This window comes from Pan paniscus, chromosome 4, assembly GCF_029289425.2.
Source record: "Pan paniscus chromosome 4, NHGRI_mPanPan1-v2.0_pri, whole genome shotgun sequence".
Taxonomy (NCBI): domain Eukaryota; kingdom Metazoa; phylum Chordata; class Mammalia; order Primates; family Hominidae; genus Pan; species Pan paniscus.
Window position 1 is genome coordinate 22183961 of NC_073253.2, and position 20139 is coordinate 22204099.

The following is a 20139-nucleotide window of genomic DNA, read 5'->3' on the forward strand; positions in this document are numbered from 1 at the left end:
CACTCAGCTAGAAGTCTGCTTCCAGAACCGCGATTTGGAGTTTGTGCATTTAACCTCCAGGACCCTGTACCTCTTAAGACTTAGTATGATCTGATCCCACATGTATCTTAACATGTTCCATGTTCAATTATCTATTTGTGTCTGATGCTTCTTTGAGTTACAAGCTCCTTCACGCACCCAGAACATGTCTTACCTTTAACCATCAAATCGAGTACAGAATCTGTGTTGCCCTCTCCACACTTATCAAGATGCGCCTTTTGCACCATTAAAAGTCTCTGCTTCTTCTTGGAAGAAAAAATCAGAGTGAAGACTATTAATCCTCACAGCATCTCCAAGAAAGAAATGACGAGTGGGAAGCTCTATCTCATTTTGCAAACAGGAAATTTAGGCGTGTGGAGATGATATCACCCAGTGCTGTGCCAGGTTTCTTTTTTGGGTTTTCCGATTCCTAGTTTTGTGTTCTATCTACCAAAAAGTGGTATTTGTCTATGAAGTGCAGCTGATGGTTGCTTAATTTTCCCCAGAACAAAGTTAAAAAACATAACAATTAAATTAAATCACCCAAGAGGGATGCTGCCTTCCATTGCAAAGTTTTGAGGGAACAAACTTTTAGGGAAACTTTTTGTCCCTGGGGTATAGTGCTTTCTTCTCTTTCAGCAGAATATATTGTGTCTGATGGAGCAAAAAATTGTTTTTAAGAAACCCTGCACCAATCTGTCTGCCCCAGCTCAGACACATGCTCACACAGAAAATTAAATTCACAGAAATGAGAAAAAATCAAGAAAACCAAAGGAGCATGTCTTCTGTTTCCCAGAATCATTCTCTAGTGTATTTAGTGGCCTGTTGGGTGACAGGGTGATGAGGGGAAAGGGTTGGTTGAATGCAACTAATTTTTCATGTCTTTTTGCTTATTTCCTCAAAGCACCACAAAAAAAGCAAGCATTATGCACATTTCACCTACCTGGTTTTAATCTGTAAGACCCTTTATTAGAACTTAGTTTAAACAGTTTTTTTTTTTTATTGTTTCTAGCTTGAGTTTCATGACTGCCATTTGCTTCATTAACAGCAGTAACTTCTTGGGTGTAAAGCTTGCTTGAAATGGGAAGTACTAAGAGAAAGTAGGCAGGGAAGGAGAAATAAAAGAAGAGGCTTAAATAATAGTGCTATTCAAATACATTCATGGGAAAGAGAAGCCGCGGGATGATCTCTCTAGCCATTTAACATGTTTCTTCTCCTAAAGGTTTTTGGCATTGGGCTTAAATTCTATTATTTCCTAAACCGTAATCTTTAAATATTCTTCTAATCAGATGTTACACACATATTATTTAGATCGTACCTTAGTTAGATCTTTTATTCACATGCAATTTGTTTTGTGCTGTTTTTGCTGCATAGCGGCTTCCCAATTTTATAGCCTTCCTTGGGCTTAAATCTCCCTAAACTTCATTTGTCCATATAACCATGCACCTGAGTACTGGCGTATAATCTTTGTAAGATAGGAACTTTGGCATGTCTTGCAAACCATGCACTTAATAAATGCTGGATGAGGATAATGGAGATGATGCTGCAGATGCTGACCTTTCCTAGTAATCTATTTGCCTTGAAATAATTGTATTTGTCTCAGTGACTCAAAACATTCCTTTTTCCCCCTATTTTTAGCAGGATGAAACACCTTCCAGATTTTGTTATTTTTTACTCCTGACTTAAGAGTTTGAGAAACTGGAAGCCAAGTTCCTCCGGTCATTGTGCACAATCATGAAGCTGCATATGAACTGGCAATTAAAACTCGCCAGCTCCTCAACACTGTCTCAGATTCTTCCACCCGATCTCTTCTCACCTCTATTCTCAGAATGGCTGGTTTGTTATGAAACTAATTCTTTTCTAGGCCAAGTTTCCTTTGAGCAGGGTGCAAAGGCATATGATCCTGTGGATTAGAAGTGGGTTGTCATCAAAATGATATAGCTCTGTTCTTCTCTGTTCCTTTCTTGGAATGGCTGAGAACAGACTTGCGAAGAGAAAAACTTGTTGGCGTTTGGGAGCTGCCAGGTTTTAGAGAGCCCAATTATGTCTTTTTGGAACTAGCATTTCTTTAATAGAGTTTAATTTTAAAGTGTTTTTTCATTTTTGACATTTCTTGCAGTTTTTAATTCGAAAAGAAGAGGGTATGTTTACTCATCGGGAAAATAAAAACAGACTGTGTATGAGTAAGCAGGGTCAGCTGTCCATTTGTGATAATATTTGAGTGGCCATCAGATAACCCCTGTGCTCCAAAAAGGGCCCTTTTTATTATCTCAGTCCCTGAAATGCCCTCATTGCAGTGCCTTTGCTTTAAATCACTGTAGTTTGACTGGATCACTAGTCTAGTTTGTGGCTCAGCATCTATTACCTCTCCTTCTTAATACAAGTACCCACAAGTTCCCTATGAAAATAAAATAATTCCTCCTCCATTGTGGAAGAGCTGATTCCACCTGAGTTACAAGTCTGTGCCAATAAGCCTAGTCCAGTCTCCTGGCAAGGAGAATTGGTTCAGGTATGGGCACATAGCCTGATAGAAGAGAGGCGAAGATGATTTTTCTAGGTGATTTTTTTTTAAAGCTAAGTGTTTTGTTTTTCACAGGAACTACTAGACATTTGATCTCTTTTTTTCCACTGGAGTTGTTGGTGGGAGGATGTGATGTATGTAATCACAGTCTTCATTTTCTATCACATAAGTTTGGAATCGAGGGGACCACTGAGTGGAGCCTAAGCTTGAAGTTGAACATATGGAAAGTGGGACAGTGAGACAGCAAGAAGCTGCACCCTTTACGACATCCTTTGAACATTGAATCAAGCCTCACCTGAACTAATTGCCACCTAGTATGCATGTCATAAATAGTAGTCACATGATTATCATTTATTTGGTTTAATTCTAAATATCACTGCCTTTCTGGTCCCAGAGAGTCCCATGGGGCTGGCTGAAGCTTCCACGCCTGTATCACAGCTTTATTTCTCTCTCTACCAAATACTGCTTTCTTTCTTCTATAAGGGTTGATCCCAAGGGCACTCCCTAATAAACATCCTGCACAGGAAACTCCATCTCAGAATCTTCTCCCTGGAGCACCCAATGTATGACAGATGTAGCTTCTTTTAGGCAGACTGATTTTCCATGGGCTCACCCCCAATCAAAACAAAACAAAATAAAACAATTTTTATTGTATCTCATTTTTGCAAAGTTTTGGAAATCCATCTATAAGCTTTTGCTTTGAGATCCAACAGTTAATCAATGAGGGGTTGAGTTATCCCAGTAAGGTGTAGGAGGGAGAGGACATCAGGTTAGACCACAGACTTCTAGAATCTCTAGTCAAATTTATGTTTTATTTATTATTTTTGATGTATCTATATACCCATGAAACCATCAACATAATCAAGATACTTTTGTAGTGCCTCCCTCCCACTTCTTTCCCCATCCCCATGCAACCACAGATCTGCTTTTTGTCACTATAGATTCCTTTGCATTTTAAAGAATTTTATGTAAATGGAATCATACAGTATGCACTTTTTTGGTTTGCCTTATTTCACTCAGCATAATTATTTTGAGATTCATCCACGTTGCATGTATCAATTCTTCATTCCTTTTTACTGATGAATAGCTTCCCATTGTATGCATATATAACAATGTGTTTATTCATTCACTTGTTAATAGACACTTAGGTTGTTCCCAGCTTTTGGATATTATAAATAAAGCTACTATGAGCAATTAGGTACAAGTCTTCATACAGACATATGCTTTCATTTTTCTTGGCCAGTTTAACTTTTTAAGAAACTGCCAAACTATTTTCCAAAGTGGTTGCATCATTTTACATCCTTACCAGTGGTATATGAGAGTTCCAGTTTCTCCATATGCTCACTGATTCTTGGTATGGTCTTTCCTTTTACTCTGTAGGTAAGTGGTGGCATCTCATTGGTTTTAATTTGTCTTTCCCTAATGACTAACAATGTTGAGCATTTTTTCATACAATTACTTGCCACTCATATACATCTGTGGTGAAATGTCTGTTCAGATATTTTGCTCATCATTTAATTTTTTTATCATTATGTTTTAAGAGCTTTTAAAAAATGATGTATTCTGCATACAAATATGTTACCTTTTATGTGCTTTGAAAATATTTTCTCCTAGTCTATGGCTTGTCTTTTCAATCTCTTCTCTTAAAAATATCTTTCAAACAGCAGAAATTGTTGCTTTTAATTAAATCCAATTTATCGATTTTTTAATTTTATGGATTGTGCTTTTGGTGTTGTAGCTAAGAAATCTTTGCATAACCCAAAGTCACAAAGATTTTCTTCTATGGTTTCTTCTAGAAGTTTTATAGTTTTAGGTTTTACATTTGGGTCTATGATCCATTTATTTTTAATTTTTTATATGATCCATTTTGAGTTAATTTTTGTATATGGTGCAAGATATGGATTGAAATTCATTTTATTTTTTTGCATATGGATATCCAAGTGTTCCAGCACCATGTGTTGAAATCGCTCATCTAATTTTAAAATATGGAACACATAATTCCAGTGTGGTCCATAGACTATCTCAGCATAATCACTCCTAGTGCTTGTTAAAAATGCAAATTCCTAGGTCTCACACTAGCCCTTCAAATTAAAATCTTATGACAAATATCCTAGATGATTCTTGTGGATACCAAACTTTGAGAGCAACTGCCATAATAAGATTACTATTCACTAACCCTTTACTTCAAGTCAACACTGTCTCCATCAAATCTCAGAAAAGACATAATTTAGAAAAAGCCCAGCAAAAACTCACCTGCCTAGGGAAAAACTTACAAGCTTAAAACACAATTCCTACTTAAAAACCAAAAGTAGGAAAAATAGAATGAGCAACTGCAAAAATAAAAAAATTAAAGATCAATATATTGGTTAACACACATATAAAAAACTTCAAAGTATCAACAAATCTTAAATGATTTAAAAGACATAATAATCTGGGAAATATTTTTGAAGATGTCAAGTGATTAATTTTTAATCTATAAAGAGATGTAAATTATTTAAAAATGAATTAAAAACTCAGTAAGGGATATATACAAGGACAAAAAACATAAAACACACTATTGAGATTATATTGAGAGAATATTATTCAGCCAGTAAGATTGTCTTAAAAAATGGTTTCCATTAGGTTGGTGCAATTTACTTTAAATGGCAAAAACCGCAATTACTTTTGCACCAACCTAAATACAATGAAGAAGAAACACTTATAATATGGTGAAAAATTTGAATACAAAATCATTGTTTTGTACGTCTTCATGTACATAAAACAAGGCTTAGGAAAAAGTGACTGAAAGCAAATACACTCCTGGATGGCATTTTTCTATCTCTAATGAGCAAGTGTATATGCCCATGTAATCAGAAAAGAAAAAAATCCATTTTTGTTTAAAGAAGAAAGGGTCATACATGATTTCCTTGGCAAAGTCAGACAATGGCAGAGAGAACAAAGATGGGCCAAAGGAAAGGCATTGGGAGGGGCTGAAGGCAGGTTTTGCACAGCTGCGCCTCAAATGAGATGGCAGAGGTGGGAGTTTCCTGGTTTGCGGGTCTTTGCTGTTGCTAAAGACTGCCTCAATATGATCAGTGCAGATTGGGATGCCTAGCAGAGGGGACAGATTCGAATACCCGTGTCACAGTCTTTTTACCTGATCGGGTGTAAACCCTACTCAAATAAAAAGAACCACCTTTCTTGACTAAAAAGTGAGTGGTGTACAGAGGAAAAGAAGCTAAAGCTGTTAACAGCCCTTTCTATTTGCCCAAAGCCACCCAATGTATGAAATGTCTGTTTGTTCACAGACTCTGAAGTGTTGCTTTGTTTGTATCATCCCTTTTCTACAGTTCAGAAACTAAATCTGAAATATTTCACCAAATTGGAAATCCACTCATATCTTCTGGGTTTCTACGTCTGAACTGAAATTGAACTCTGGCACTTTAGTTCACATGATGTTAGAACAATATAACTTTTTGTTTTGAAGAAGAATGCCTTTAAAAGTCTCATAAATGAGTCCAGCCTGTTCTTGGATATCAAGTAGCCTTTATAAACTCTAGTACCTAAATTCTGTGTCATTGTGAATAAGTAACTACCTAAGAAGCAAACATGTACAGATTATGTACCTCAGATTACACACAAGTGTAGAAATAATAAAAATGTATTTGCCCCTTTAAAATCTGGTATTGGAAATTGCAGCAAGAATTGAGGAAAAGAATATTGAAAGACAAAAACAGATTATGATCCAGTATAACACATTAATTAATCTAAAAAAAAGGAAATTACAATGTTAAGTAAGGCTAGAGAGATGTCTAAAGTACAACAAAGATTACTGGAGGAATTTTTTTGTAGTTTTTCTTTAGAAATGTCTATACTTTTAAGTTCCAGGTAGTATAGAACAAAATTTTCATGCATTTTTCTTTCGTGATGAGTACTAAAATAGTTGTTGTCAAAAGAACTATTGAGTATCCAAAGCATGCAGAAAATATCTCATAAAACAAACTAAAATAAATAAATTTGTATAAGAAAGCTTTTCTCAGGCTTGTCAGGAAAATAATCCAGAGTGACTGTGAACTATAAAAGCTAGACAACTTCTCCAAAATAGCAACAGGCAATGATTTCTTAAGGAAACCCAGAGGAGCTTAAAAAATAAATTCAAGGATCCAGCTTATTTTCACTATTTTTGTGGAGTCTCTTCTCAAAACCAAGAACTGAAGTATGTATTAATAATATGATAATAATTTTACTTAAAGGAAGAACAGAATCTGTTCTCAAATAAGAACTGGACCATATAAATATGGTCTCATTGATATATATTTCAAAACATGTGCTACTAGTGATATGGTTTGGCTCTATAGCCCCCCGCCAAATCTCATCTTGAATTGTAGCTCCCATAATTCCCACATGTTGTTTGAGGGACCGGGTGGGAGATAATTGACTCTTGGGGGCAGTTTACCCCATATTGTTCTCATGGTAGTGAATAAGTCTCACGAGATCTGATGGTTATATAAGGGGAAACCCTTTCACTTGGCTCTCATTCTCTCTTGTCTGCCACCATGTAAGATGTGCCTTTCACCTTCTGCCATGATTGTGAGGCCTCCCCAGCCACACCATTAAACCTCTTTTTATTTATAAATTAGTCTCAGATATGTCTTTATCAGGAGTGTGTAAACGAACTAATACAACTAGATTTCTCTGACATGAAAACCTTGCACATTAGTTTCACTTACTTATATGTGTTAGTGGAAAGCGTGTTAAACAGTAGAATAGAAAAAAAGATTTAAAAGTAGGATTATCAGTGGGACAGGAAGTTCTGGATCCCAATTCACCTACAAGAGTAGATGTCATATCCAAATATCCAGGTTTGTGGGCCTTAATCCTGCCATGCACTTTCCTCTTAACTTGTTGAATAGTTTAATAAGTATTGTAAGTTAAGTATCACAAATGTGTAAGCCCTGTTTGCAATGATAATGTCCTATATTTGTAGGAAGGAGTTGTCAGTAGAATGTACAAATATTCAGTATTTTGAGACTGCTATGATGGTGTGCTTATCAAGATGAGCCTGGTTTTCACAAAGAATTGACCAGATCTAGAATATTTAGCTCCTGTTACTTAGCCAGTTAATTCTGTATTTTCTCAGATTGTATACTAAGATGAGCATTTTGGCTAAGATGAGCATCAAATTCCTCATTTGATAGTCAAGGTAACACTACCCAGTTGGCAATATATGAACCATTATTTTGGAAAATATGAACAATTCTGTCCCAAATAAGTTTGATTTGCCTGGTTCCATAGAATTGAAAACTATATCAACTGAACTATGCTTAGTCGCTTAGTGAATGCCAAAGTTCTTGCTCCTATATCCTTATTTGGAGATAATCTAAAAAGCCAACAAACAAAACAAAACATTTCCCAACCTTTAATCCGCTGTTTCTCATTGAAAAATCTCTTGGATTCAGTTTTAAAAATAATAGATTAACTAATAATAAAGAAAGTACTACCTTCCATTTCAAATCAAGAGCCATTTATCAAATGCTGCATTTGTCAGGTTCTGTACTCAGGACTTGAAAGAAAAAGATGAGGCTAATATGGTTTCCACCCATGGATACACTATTTTATATTTGGCAGCATGCAATTACATTAGGATAATTCCTGTTTTATCCTCGCTGGGACTCCATGAGATAGATATTATTTCCCCCATTTTATAGAAGATAAAACTGAAATGAAAATATCACTTGCGCAAGTTCACATTTTTACTAGAGCTAATACTATAGCCCATGTATTTTTCTGACTCCCAATTATTTTCTCTTTTGATTATTCAAAAGCATATGTTTTCCCTAATGTTTTTAGTCAAGATAAACCATGTAGATATTTTAGTGCAGAAGTCTTTCTACTCCAAAGTAAGAATTTCTATACCTTCTCTAAATTTCAGTAGCCATTTCAATATCATAGGAGCAGGAAATTATTCAATTCTTGAGAAAATTCATGTACCTGTGGATTTCATCTTTTGTGCCAGATGAATGGGTGAGGTTGGATTTGATTTGCTCCATGACTAAACTCTAAAATTGGGATTTAAAATGGGTCTGTAATCTCACTCTGATTCCATTTCTCCTGTAATGCTGCCTAATGGTTATGCAAGTCTCAGAAACACATTTAAAGTAATAACATGTCCTTTTATCCAATAACATCAAGCTGAGATCTTTTTTGTTCACTTTTGTTAGACCTTTAACCTTTAAAGGTGAGTCAGGCAGCTGCAGAAAGCCTGATCTTATTTTCTGCCCCTGGCAAGACTTTTTCAAGTTCATCTTTTTTCCCTTCTCTCAAAATCTGATGAAAAATGAAATGTCAGGAAACAAGCTCTTGGGCTAAAAAACTTGTGTCTGTCTCTGTGACAGATGTCATTTTGAAAGGTTTCAGGTCACCTGTCCGAAGTGTGCCAGTGTGATCTGCACTCACGTGACTCGACCTCACACCAACATTGAGTTCTGCTTTTAAAAATAGCCTTGAAAAGGAATTAAATGATTTCAAGTCATTGCTTTTTCCACTGTCTTTTAACTCTGATTAATGAGACAAAAAAGGGGGGTAGGGGAGAGAGAGAGAGACTTTTAAAAAGGACAGCTTGACCTTTGGGTGCCCCTGGCAGTGAACCAATCAGCATTCTTGTAATCCAAACACAGATGCCTGGAGCTAAACAAATCCTATACTTGTGAACAAGAATTCAGCTTTCTGTCAAAATACAGTGAAGATCGCACAATAATGCTTTTAACAAAATATCATGAATTAAAATTTAAATGTATGTGATTAATCGAAAAAAATAAAATTAAACAATGTAGAGTTTCAATAGTGGCTCAATTTAGTTGCAAATCTTTCCAGCAAAAATTCATGTGTTTGGAAAAGTCCTGTATCTTAGTTCCACCCTGGACATAACTCCCTAGTATTTTACTCCAGAAGCACCACTGATGTTATTGTACAAGTCAGTAGTTTGTAATGACTAATTAATGGGGTTGAACTCTGTTCACTTTCTGGATTAGTTATACAATGTTTGAATTATTTATCACAGTGATTTAAAAAACGTTCCTTTTTTTCTCCTTTTTTCTCCCTTTTCCTTATGGGCTTTTATCATAGTCCAGGCAATTGAATAATTTTTTTAAATAGATAATTTTGTTTCATCAGTTTGAGAGTAATCTTGGGGCTTTGCCCCATAACCAAGAAAATAAAAAATTACAGTTTCAAAGACATGTTTGTTAAATCTGTCACTCTAAACAAGAGGCCAGATTGGGAGAGGTGAGATGACCCATGGATATAAACCCAGAACCTTTAATAGCACAACAGAGATGTTAGCTTTTTCATTTTCTTTGCTTGATTCTTATGTTGGCCCAGCCTTGACTTGAAATGAAGATGCATTTCTTGAAGACGTGCTCATTGTATCCTTGTCTGGAACAAGGTTATTAGTGTGTGTGAAAAACTTGAGGGAGAAAAAAAGAAGTGTAGACCTAGAAGGCAATTAGTTAGCTTGAAATAGAAGTGGCAAGCTGATTTTTGGCAATGATTTGTGAAATATTTGTGAAATTTCTTTACCTTCTACAATGATGTTTTAGACTGGTGCTTCTCAAACTTTAATGCACTCGTGAATTACCTGGATCTTGTCAACATGCAGATTCAGATTCAGTAGGTGTGGGGTGGGGACTGAGTGTCTGCATTTCTAACAGATTGCCAGGTGGGGCAGATGCTACTGAGCCTAAGGTTTTAGGTGACTCTTTTTAACTCTCCACAAGTGTGTCAATTGCTTCAAGATTCCCATATAGTTCTGAGGTTCAAAAAGATTATTTTAAAAACTCCCTTCTGACACATTTTTCCTGTTTATGATCTTTTTCTATGTGTCAGTGACTTGATCTCTTTTAGGAACTTTCTAATTTTAATATAACTGTAGTTACATCATCTCAAAATGACTCTACCTTATGAAGAAAAGATACACATAAAGACGGAAACAATGTCAGGTTTTGTTACCCTTGCTCTTCAATCGTTAGTTTCTCACTAGGTTTTGGTCTTGGTGAGAGCATTTTGTATTCTACTAGGTAGTCTCATTAGTACTGACACATCTCTTCTTTGCTATACTGCAATCAGAGAGTGTTCATAATCAAAGGTTGAAGGTCTTTATAAGAATGCACTTGGGCTAAGAAGCACCCAGGGGAAAAACAGTTAAAAATAAGAGCAGTCAGAACTATCAGCAGTGTTTAGACCCAGATAACCACAAACATCCTGGAATTTACTTAACCATGTCTGATTTCCCAGTGAGTCATGTTTACAGCTCTAGATGTTAGTTTACTTTTCCTTCATTTTTTTCTTGATCATTCATGCAGTAGAAAGTGGAAACGAAATCTTCCATGGCAATTAAAGTGCCAATACTTGTGCTAGCTATGTGTTCCTGCTACTGATAGGGAGCGATCTGGCCATTAGTCAAACAAAGCTGTACCAATTTTCTCATGCTCATTACCTATTTATAATATGGACATTCTTATGGCATATTATGCAGCTGCTTTAGCAGGAAACTAATGTCAAATGAGAGTGCCCAATTTAGCTTTATCAAGAGAAAATGCACCATATTTAATGCTCCATTTTCATTCTGCGTATCTTAGATATACACGTGATTGCTGAGAATTTTATTCCAGTGTATTCGTAATTGTGTATTCCACTACAAGTTATTTTTGAACTTGATAAAGATTCTTACTTTCTTTTTGGTCAAATGCTAAGATTATTTAACAAGTGGAAAATAATATTTGCTAATTTTCTTAAAAGGCTGAAGGTGTTTTCTGCACTGAGGGTATAGATGATTACTACCTTATATTAGAAGAACCAAACTCTGAGGTGGGTTGTCTATCACATAGTAAGGCTTTACGGACTACTATACCATTTCTTCCATAAAAGCCTTCATTTTATGTTGCCAATTTCATCTGGTGAGTCAGCCGGACACTCTGGAGCACGTGATTGTGGATTAGACCCAGAAATATAGATTCCGTTACTGCTATTACACTAGACTCTCAGTAACATTACTCTGAATAAGCTTTCTCCTATGAGAAAACCGTTTCAACCTTTTTGATGAATATTGGTGGAGGAAAATAAAATGGGGGACATGGCAGTTGTGAAAAGAGATTTTTTCTGGCTGAAATTAATAATTCTGAGCAGCACTAAAATTAATTACTCTGTAGTTATGAGTAGGCAGTGGATTTATGGTAAATGACAGAGTGTTTGCAAATTTTCCTGACTACTCGATTAGAAAATGCACAAGTGGAGGCGTCAGCCGAGCATGCATTATTTAAGTGGTTGGTGTCTGGCGACAATCTGGAAACTGCAATTGTTGTGGTTGCCGTAGGAAAATTCGCACTTTCTGAGAGAAATTCTTTCACCTTTGTGTGCCCACAGCATGGATCTCTCCTCATGGCAGCTGTAGGAAACACAGGAACTCCGTGACCTGGAAAATGTGGGACAACTGCCACAAGGTGACCCTGGAAGGCTGGGGTAGGCCCAATTAATTTAAAATTTTGCTTGGCCTTGTCTCTTCCAATTTTCTAAATCCTCTGGAAAAATGATTAATGCGTACACTGCCAATGCGAAAATATTTTTGACCCTATTAAAGTCGACCAAGGGTAAACCAAGTGTAGGCTGGCATTGTATCAAACTAGCTTTATTAAATTTGATTGGAGGTTTGTATGAGGAAGGGACAGACAAGGACATTATTTTGCACAGCGGCTCTCTTTTAAATGAAAATATCAAGAGGAATACAAAGTAGCAATATGCCCTGGACAGGAATCATTTTAAATATAGAAAAATACCACCAAGAACTTTGTTTAAAGGGTAAACTGTATTTGCTAGAAAATATTCTGCTATCTTATTGCTATGCTGGTCAATTATTGATGAGGGTGTTTTAATTTATGCAAGGCTTATGGAAGTCTTATATTTCTTTATTTATAGATGAGCTAATTCCACCTTGCTTTCTTTCTCTTGTCTGTTACCAAATTCTACAACTTAAAATAATCTTTCTCCATTTTGAACCTTAGCAGAGCAAGGCTCAACCTTATAGCATTCCCCCAATGTATCTATCCTACACAGTTTTCCAATTAATTAATAAAGTGATTAATTTTTTCCACTTGTTATGTTGTTTTGAGTAAAAATGGCACAATTCTGGCACAATTCCAAAGGATAGAACTTCTCACAGGCACTTCTTCTCCAAGAAAGAGAAAATCATAAGATATAGTGAATGCATAATTCAATTTACGGGTCAACACCTATATTTCACATTTAATGTTTTCCGATAGTTTTCTCAAACTTAGGAGATATTCAGCCACATGAATGAGATCATAAAGAGTATATTTTACCCATTAAACATGTGGAAAATATAATACTTTCCTTTATAGTAGGGCTGGATCTTACTGACCTCGATAGAGCTAGTGTATAGTAAATACTTATTCAATGACTGAATGGCAGAAACCACCTGTAACCATCTGTTTTCCAAGGGAAGACTAGAGCTACAGCTGGAATGACAGCTTAGCTAATGGTAATAGCTCAGTGAAGGCTCTAGAATACATGAGTAATTGTTAGTCATTTTAGTCTAGCAAGCATGGATGTGGAGAATAGGTAGTCACAGGAGTAAAAAAAAATCCATGACTTGGGATATTAGCTTTGCCTCAGACTTACTAACTAAAAGACATGAATGAACTGTTTATAAGACTTGTCATAGATTGTGTAACTCTTCACCCACGGCTTTCCTCCTCTGCAATGTGTCTTCCTGTAGGAAGGTTATACATTCCTGCACTATTTAACTCAGGCATGCCATTTTGATGTGGTTTAGCCAGCGAAGTATGAGCAGAAGTGAGGTATGTCACTTTCAGGCAGAAGAGTCAAAGCATAGTTGGATTATTCCCTTTTCCCAGTGAATGACCATCAGCAAAGTTCCAGGTAAAGGGCAAAGTGGAGTCAAGTTATAGCTGATTTGTGATAGGCACAACAGTGTGAATGGGAAAAACACTCTTGTTACTGTTAGCCATTGAGATCTGGGATTGTCTATTACCACTACAATACATAGCGTATCCTGACTGACACAGATGTAAACTATATCCTTTTGGCATGAGTTAAAGAATATGGTGTTAATTACAACTCCAAGAATTTTGAGATGAAATTAGCTCTCATCTTCCTGCTCTCATGCATGGGAACCTGCTTGCTTTCACACCTGTATCTGTTCTTTCCTTGTTAACGGATAGAGCAAACCTGGGACCAATGGCCAAGCCCCTGCCTGTGCTCTGGATCTCATCACCTCTCAAATACTTACAGCCTTTTCTCTGGGAGTTATCTCTTCTCTCTGACAATGCCAATCTGTCCTTTTCTAGTGGGCCATTCATATCTTCCATGGTAAAAACAATTCTTTCTTGGCTCCACATTCCTTTCAGCTAGCCCCTTTCCATTTCTCTCTCCCTTTTCTCAACCAAATATCTCAACTACTTAACTGTGCGCTGTCTCCACTTCCTCACCTCCCATTCAATCTCTAACCTACTCTGATCTGGCTTTCATCCCACTACTGAAAACAAATTGCTCTTGTCAAGATAACCAAAAGCCTATGTATTGCCCAGTCCAAGGGACACTTTATACTGACTTTACTCACATTCTTAGCAGCATGTCACTGAGTTGGCCATTTCCTCCCTCATGAAAAACTTCACTTGGCTTCCAGCACAGTCTTCTGCCTTTATTACAGGCAGAGATTGTTACAAACAAACCAATTATATCTTTATTTAAAAATATACAATTAAGTTATTATTGACTATAGTTACCCTATTATGCTATCAAATAGTAGGTCTCATTCCTGCCTTTATTCTTTTAAAAAATTTTTTTTTTAAATTTATTTTTATTTTTATTTTACTTTTAAGTTCTGGGATACGTGTGCAGAACGTGCAGGTTTGTTACATAGGTATGCATGTGTCATGGCGGTTGGCTGCACCCATCAACCCATTATCTCGGTTTTAAGCCCCGCATGCATTAGGTATTTGTCTTAATACTCTCCCTCCCTTGCCCACCCCCCGCCACAGGCCCTGGTGTGTGTTGTTCCCCTCCCTGTGTCCATGTGTTCTCATTATTCAACCCCCACTTATGAGTGAGAACATGCAGTGTTTGGTTTTCTCCTCCTGTGTTAGTTTGCTGAGAATAATGCCTGCCTTTCTTAACACTTGGTAGTCCACTCTTTTTCTTCCTTTCCTCACCTCTAAAATTTGTGAAAAGTAAACTCCTATAGATCAGTAATTGAGCTCTCTTTTCTTCTATCTACATATTATTTTCCTTTATTGAGTTTAGTTTCATGACAACTCTAATTAGCTCTAGAGTTGCTATTTTGAACTCCCCACCTAGAAACATTCATAAAAGTGTTGTTAATATATACTTCCTTAGTTCCCACTTCAAAACATCCCTTATAAAACTTCAGGCAGAATTTTTAACTTTGCTATTTTAATTCCCTCAGTTGATTCCTTAAAAAAATCTACTGATCACCTATAATGTGCCAGGCACAGTAACAGATATTAGGAATCAGATATAATTCTTGATCTCAAAAAAGGTGTTTAGTAAGTGATTAGTGGGGAGGAAAATATGTACATAATTATGGTAAAATGAATAAAATGAGAGCATTTCTCATAATGTAGCTGTATAATACATGGAGGGAACATAAAGGAAAGAGAATCCAGGCTTTCTTTGGCAGTAAGAGAAAAGTTCCCAGAGGAAGTTATGTTTGGGCAAAAACATGGTCAAACAGGAATTTATCAGATGGAAGGAATAGAAAACATTATTCCTAAAGACAGGGAGATGTGAGAAGGCCTGCCATGTTTAGGGAATTAAAAATAGCTTAATATTTTTACGAAGAATAAGGGAGATGAAAATAGGTAAGAAATAAGTCTGAAAGTGGGGACTAGGCACAGGGCTATTTATGGAATTATATTCTTTTGATGTTCTGCATGACATTTCTGAGTCCTACCAATTTTTCTGTGTAAGCCATCCCTATCCTGTAAGAATGGGCTCTATTTATTATACTAAGGGGAGGGCGAGCATAAACAATATTACAATTTTTGAGACTGGAAGCATTGCATTCTGTTATATTTCTAGTCTATTTATCTTTCTATTATATCTCTGTCTATATTGTGGTCTTCTTTTATTATCTGTTTATTTCATTTGGTTTTGAGTAGCAATTTTCTGGAAAGATTGACTCCAAAACTGAATGTTTTGACAAATATTACTGTTTATAATAATCTAATTCCAGTTCTTTACCTTTAAAACTATAGGGAAACAGTGATTCCAAATATTGAATAGCTGTTTGAATACTTAACCCCCTCTATTTAAAAATGGATAAAATCAGGTATAAAATGTTTGGTAGTTACATACTCGAAGAAAATCTCAGTTGGTAGTGAGTGAGTTGTAAAATGCAGTTTATCTGACAGAACCCATTGAAAGTGCATGCAACTGGGTAACTCAGTCCTTTTGGAGTATTGGCAAATATGAGAGTCTCTGTAATTCTATTATAACTATATTCTGAGCCTAAGTTTATTGGTATTTATTATTATGCTCTTGGTGAATAACATTTTTAAGAGATTAAAAACGACAAACCCAGTATATATTCATGTGTTCTTGAATATTTAACACCTGCTAGAGCAATACAACAAAGAACCTCTTTTGAAACTAGCTCAGGTAAGGCAATTTTGCTTCTAAATACAATAAAAATAGTATTTAGAATATTTAAATTTTGTAAAGCAAAATGTAGTTGAGTGATGTGAAAAATGTTTTGATTTTGTTTTACCTTTAAAAAATCCCTTCTATTTTCATTTCTTAATTTATAATATGAAAAACAAATTGATTATGAACAGGATGTTCTAGATGAGACTTTTAACTTCATGGATGGATACATTGGGGGTGAATCAAGTGGTTTCTGGGACAAATTTTTGCTATGGAGTGCAAGCAGTCACCATTGTCTTACTTGAATTATTTTATAGTGGCAACTGAATGGACTCTGATCACTTCTCCAGTAAATTAGTCATTCTGGTTGGCTGCCTACAGCATTTCTGTGAAAGCAGTAGAACCGAGAACAAAGAGACATTAGTGGTATGAATCAGATTCTACCCTATGACTTCAAAATACAGTTGAAAAAATAAATGAGATGGAAGGAAGGAATGTGCAATCTTAATTTTCTGAAGTTAGCTGCAGTTTGTAAAATGATTCTGAATACACAGCCATTTCTTACTTGTAGAGCTCCAGCCTATTCAAATATTCATTACAATCTTCTATTAACATTTGATAGACTACAGCTGGGTGAGTGGCCACTGACAAGTCAGCTCCACTAAAGTAAAGACTCATTTCTCCCATGGAACTTGAGTTACTGGGCACAGGGATACTTTAACTACTTATTATTCACCACCCTCCAACCACATGTGTTAGGACATGTGATGTCCTTAACACTTAGACGCGTTCTGGAATAAAAAAGTCTACACTCCAAATTGTGTCAGAAGAAACTCAACAATTCGCAAGATCATTTAAATAAAAAGCTAAGTAATTATGGGCTTCTTTGTTCCCCACAGTGCCTGCCTCTTCTTGGCATTAGGTAAGGTGTTTAGGGATGTTCATTAAGGATTTTAGGCCACTAGAGTACTACTAAGATCATTAATTTTCACCAGAAATCCTCGAATGTATTATTTCTCAAGTAGGTACTGGAGAAATCTAGTTTGTTATTTCTGATAATGAAAAATGTACTTTTCCGCAATGTTAGTGATGAAGCTCCCAGTTGTGGATAGTAAGGAATTAGGTGTTCGCTTTTCTAGGTGTCTAGGGTTCCATTCTATATCTCAATTTATATGTTATGGCTCTTACATAGCAACCAGTACACCGACAAAGAACTTAGCCTGCTAGAAAATGGGAAGGTCCCAAGTGCAGAGAAGAGGTTGACTCAGGGCTCAAACTGTAATTAAATGAGAAAAACAAATGCCTCCCTATTTGTCCATTGGATTAAAATAAAATTAAATAAATAAAAAATTTTGATTAAAATGTTTGTTATTTCTTAAAACTGTTATAAAGGTTTAATTTCAATGTTCTTTAAGATGTGGATTAAATATTTTACAAAGTTAATACAAAAATTATTAACACTGGTATGTACAAGATACTGTTCGAAATGTTACAGGAGATGCATAAGTTTAAGTGTAAGATACTATTCTGGGCCGGGTGTGGTAGCTCACACCTGTAATCCCAGCACTTTGGGAGGCCAAGTCGGATGGATCGCCTAAAGCCAGGAGTTCAAGACTAGCCTGGCCAACATGGTAAAACCCTGTCTCTACTAAAAAACAAAAAAAATTAGTTGGGCATGGTGGCAGGTGCCTATAGTCCCAGCTACTCAGGAGGCTGAGGCAGGAGAATCGCTTGAACCCGGGAGGCGGAGGTTGCAGTGAGACGAGATAGTGTCACTGTACTCTAGCCTGGGTGACAGAGTGAGAATCCATCTAAAAACAACAACAACAAAAAAGATACTATCATTCAGGTCTCTCAATGGAGTTTACCTTCTAGTCATGGGATGGTACCAAATGATCATGAAGCAAAGCACATGGGACTTAGAAATACACAACATAGCAGAGAAGGGTGCCAATAGCTCACTCCGATGATTGACTGAAATCTGTTCTTTGTGGTGGCCTACATTAAATCAAGTTGAGATAACAGAAATTCTCTAATGTTTTAAAGTGGAAGGGATAAAAATAATTGGTTAGATATAAGTGTTGCCTTGAAATTATGTATAACCTGCTCACTTTAATTGTTTTCCAAGATGGTCCAGAGAACGTTGTCTTCAATGAAACACTGAGACATACATTGGTGAGAGAATAACAAATTTCTTTCGAAAATCAGTAGTGGCTCTCTCTATCTTTGGGAGTCTTGATGGGCAATGATCCAATAAAAATGGACTTTCCAAGTTCCTTGGGACTTATAGGATTCCAGGATGGCAGAGCATTTAATCACCACTTTAAATCAGTAATAGGGGTGAGTTTTATTAAACATTCTTGGCATCTATCGAAGTTATATTATTTTCCTCCTTTAATCTACTTCTTATGCTGAATTACCGTAATACATTTTTTAAAGTCACATCAGCCTTTCAATTTTATGATAAATCCTATTTGATAATATTTTATTTTGTGGCTGGACTGTGGGAATAACTTATTAATCATTCTTGAATTTACTTACTATAGTAAGTGAAATTGGACTACAATTTTATTTTATTGTGTTATCCGTGTCCAATTTTTGGTATCAGGATTATGCTAGCCTTGAAGAATATGCTGGGCAGGCATCCACATTTTCCTATTTTCTATCCTCTTGGGGATAATCTGTTCTGAGAAGTGTTTGTTAAGACTTTTCTATAAAATCATCTGAGTCTGGTGCCTTTTTAGGCATAAACTTTAAAACTTTCTCCTATAGTAATTATTCTGCTCAGATTTTCTACCACTTCTTGAAGCAATTTTGATCATTTATAGAATTCATCTCATTGAGCTTTTCATTGGTATAAAATAAAAGATTCTCAAATTGTTATTTTTAGAAAGGATATGAGGATGGCAAGCTTTTTGAGTCTTTACTTTCCTGAATATGTAATTATTTTCCCCTTATAATTGATTGCAAATGTGGCTGAATCAAGATTTCCAGGTTTAAATAAATATCCTTCCCATTCTCTCAAAGCGTTGCTCCATTGTCTTTCAGAATAAGTTGCCGTTGAGAAATATATATAAATATAATGAATCTCATTCCTTTATACGTCACCTGTTTATTTCTCCAAGGAAATGTTAAGATTTTCCTTCCTTTGGAGTTCTGAAACTCTACAACAATTTGTCTTGAAGTGCATATGTATGTGTGCGTGTGTGTGTGTATGTATATATTTTCATTCTTTCTGTTGAGCCCTAGGTAGACCCAAAGGCATGGTCTTTCTTTAGCTCTGGACAATATTATTTCCATCCCTTTGAAGATTCTATTATCATGGTCTTATTTTCAGGTCTTCCATATGTGTGTGTGTGTGTATATATATATATATATATATATATATATATATATATATATATTTCATCTTTCAGGATTCTGAGAAAAGAATCCAGCTGTGTGAAGGATGGCCATATCATCATAAAACCACAACACTGGGCTCTTTTCTTTTCTTCAGAGGCTGATATTGAACAGATTACCACCTCAGGTAATAACTGTAATAGGCAGTTACTTAAGATCAAAAGCTCTGAACTATCTGTAGAATCAGAGGATAGAGGATATATTCTCTGTAGTAAATCTGTGTTCAGAAACATGAGGAAATCTAAAATTCCTGATTAATGTTTCTAGTGAGATTTAAAAATATTTATGTATTAGACCCTAACAAGCAACTACGAAGATAAAACAAAATTGTGATAAGAGTATTGTGTGGATACGCAAAAACACAACTGTTAGATTAACAACTTCAAGATAAGAAAAGATTAGCAGAAAGAAAAAATTAACAAAATAAAAAAGATGAAAATATTACAATTCAGGAAAAGTATGAACAATTAAAAATAATACAACAATTTTAGTGATACGAAGATCAGAGATATATGATCCAA

At 35.7% G+C, this 20139-nt stretch overlaps 1 long non-coding RNA gene across 1 annotated transcript in view; it reads left to right on the forward strand.

Annotated features, from left to right (window-relative positions):
* Window positions 1–20139, forward strand: part of LOC134730420 (uncharacterized) — a 108970-nt gene that overhangs the window by 16722 nt on the left and 72109 nt on the right. The window contains exon 2 of the long non-coding RNA XR_010112179.1: window positions 11939–12034. This is a non-coding gene — a long non-coding RNA (uncharacterized LOC134730420). The remainder of the gene's footprint in view (window positions 1–11938; window positions 12035–20139) is intronic.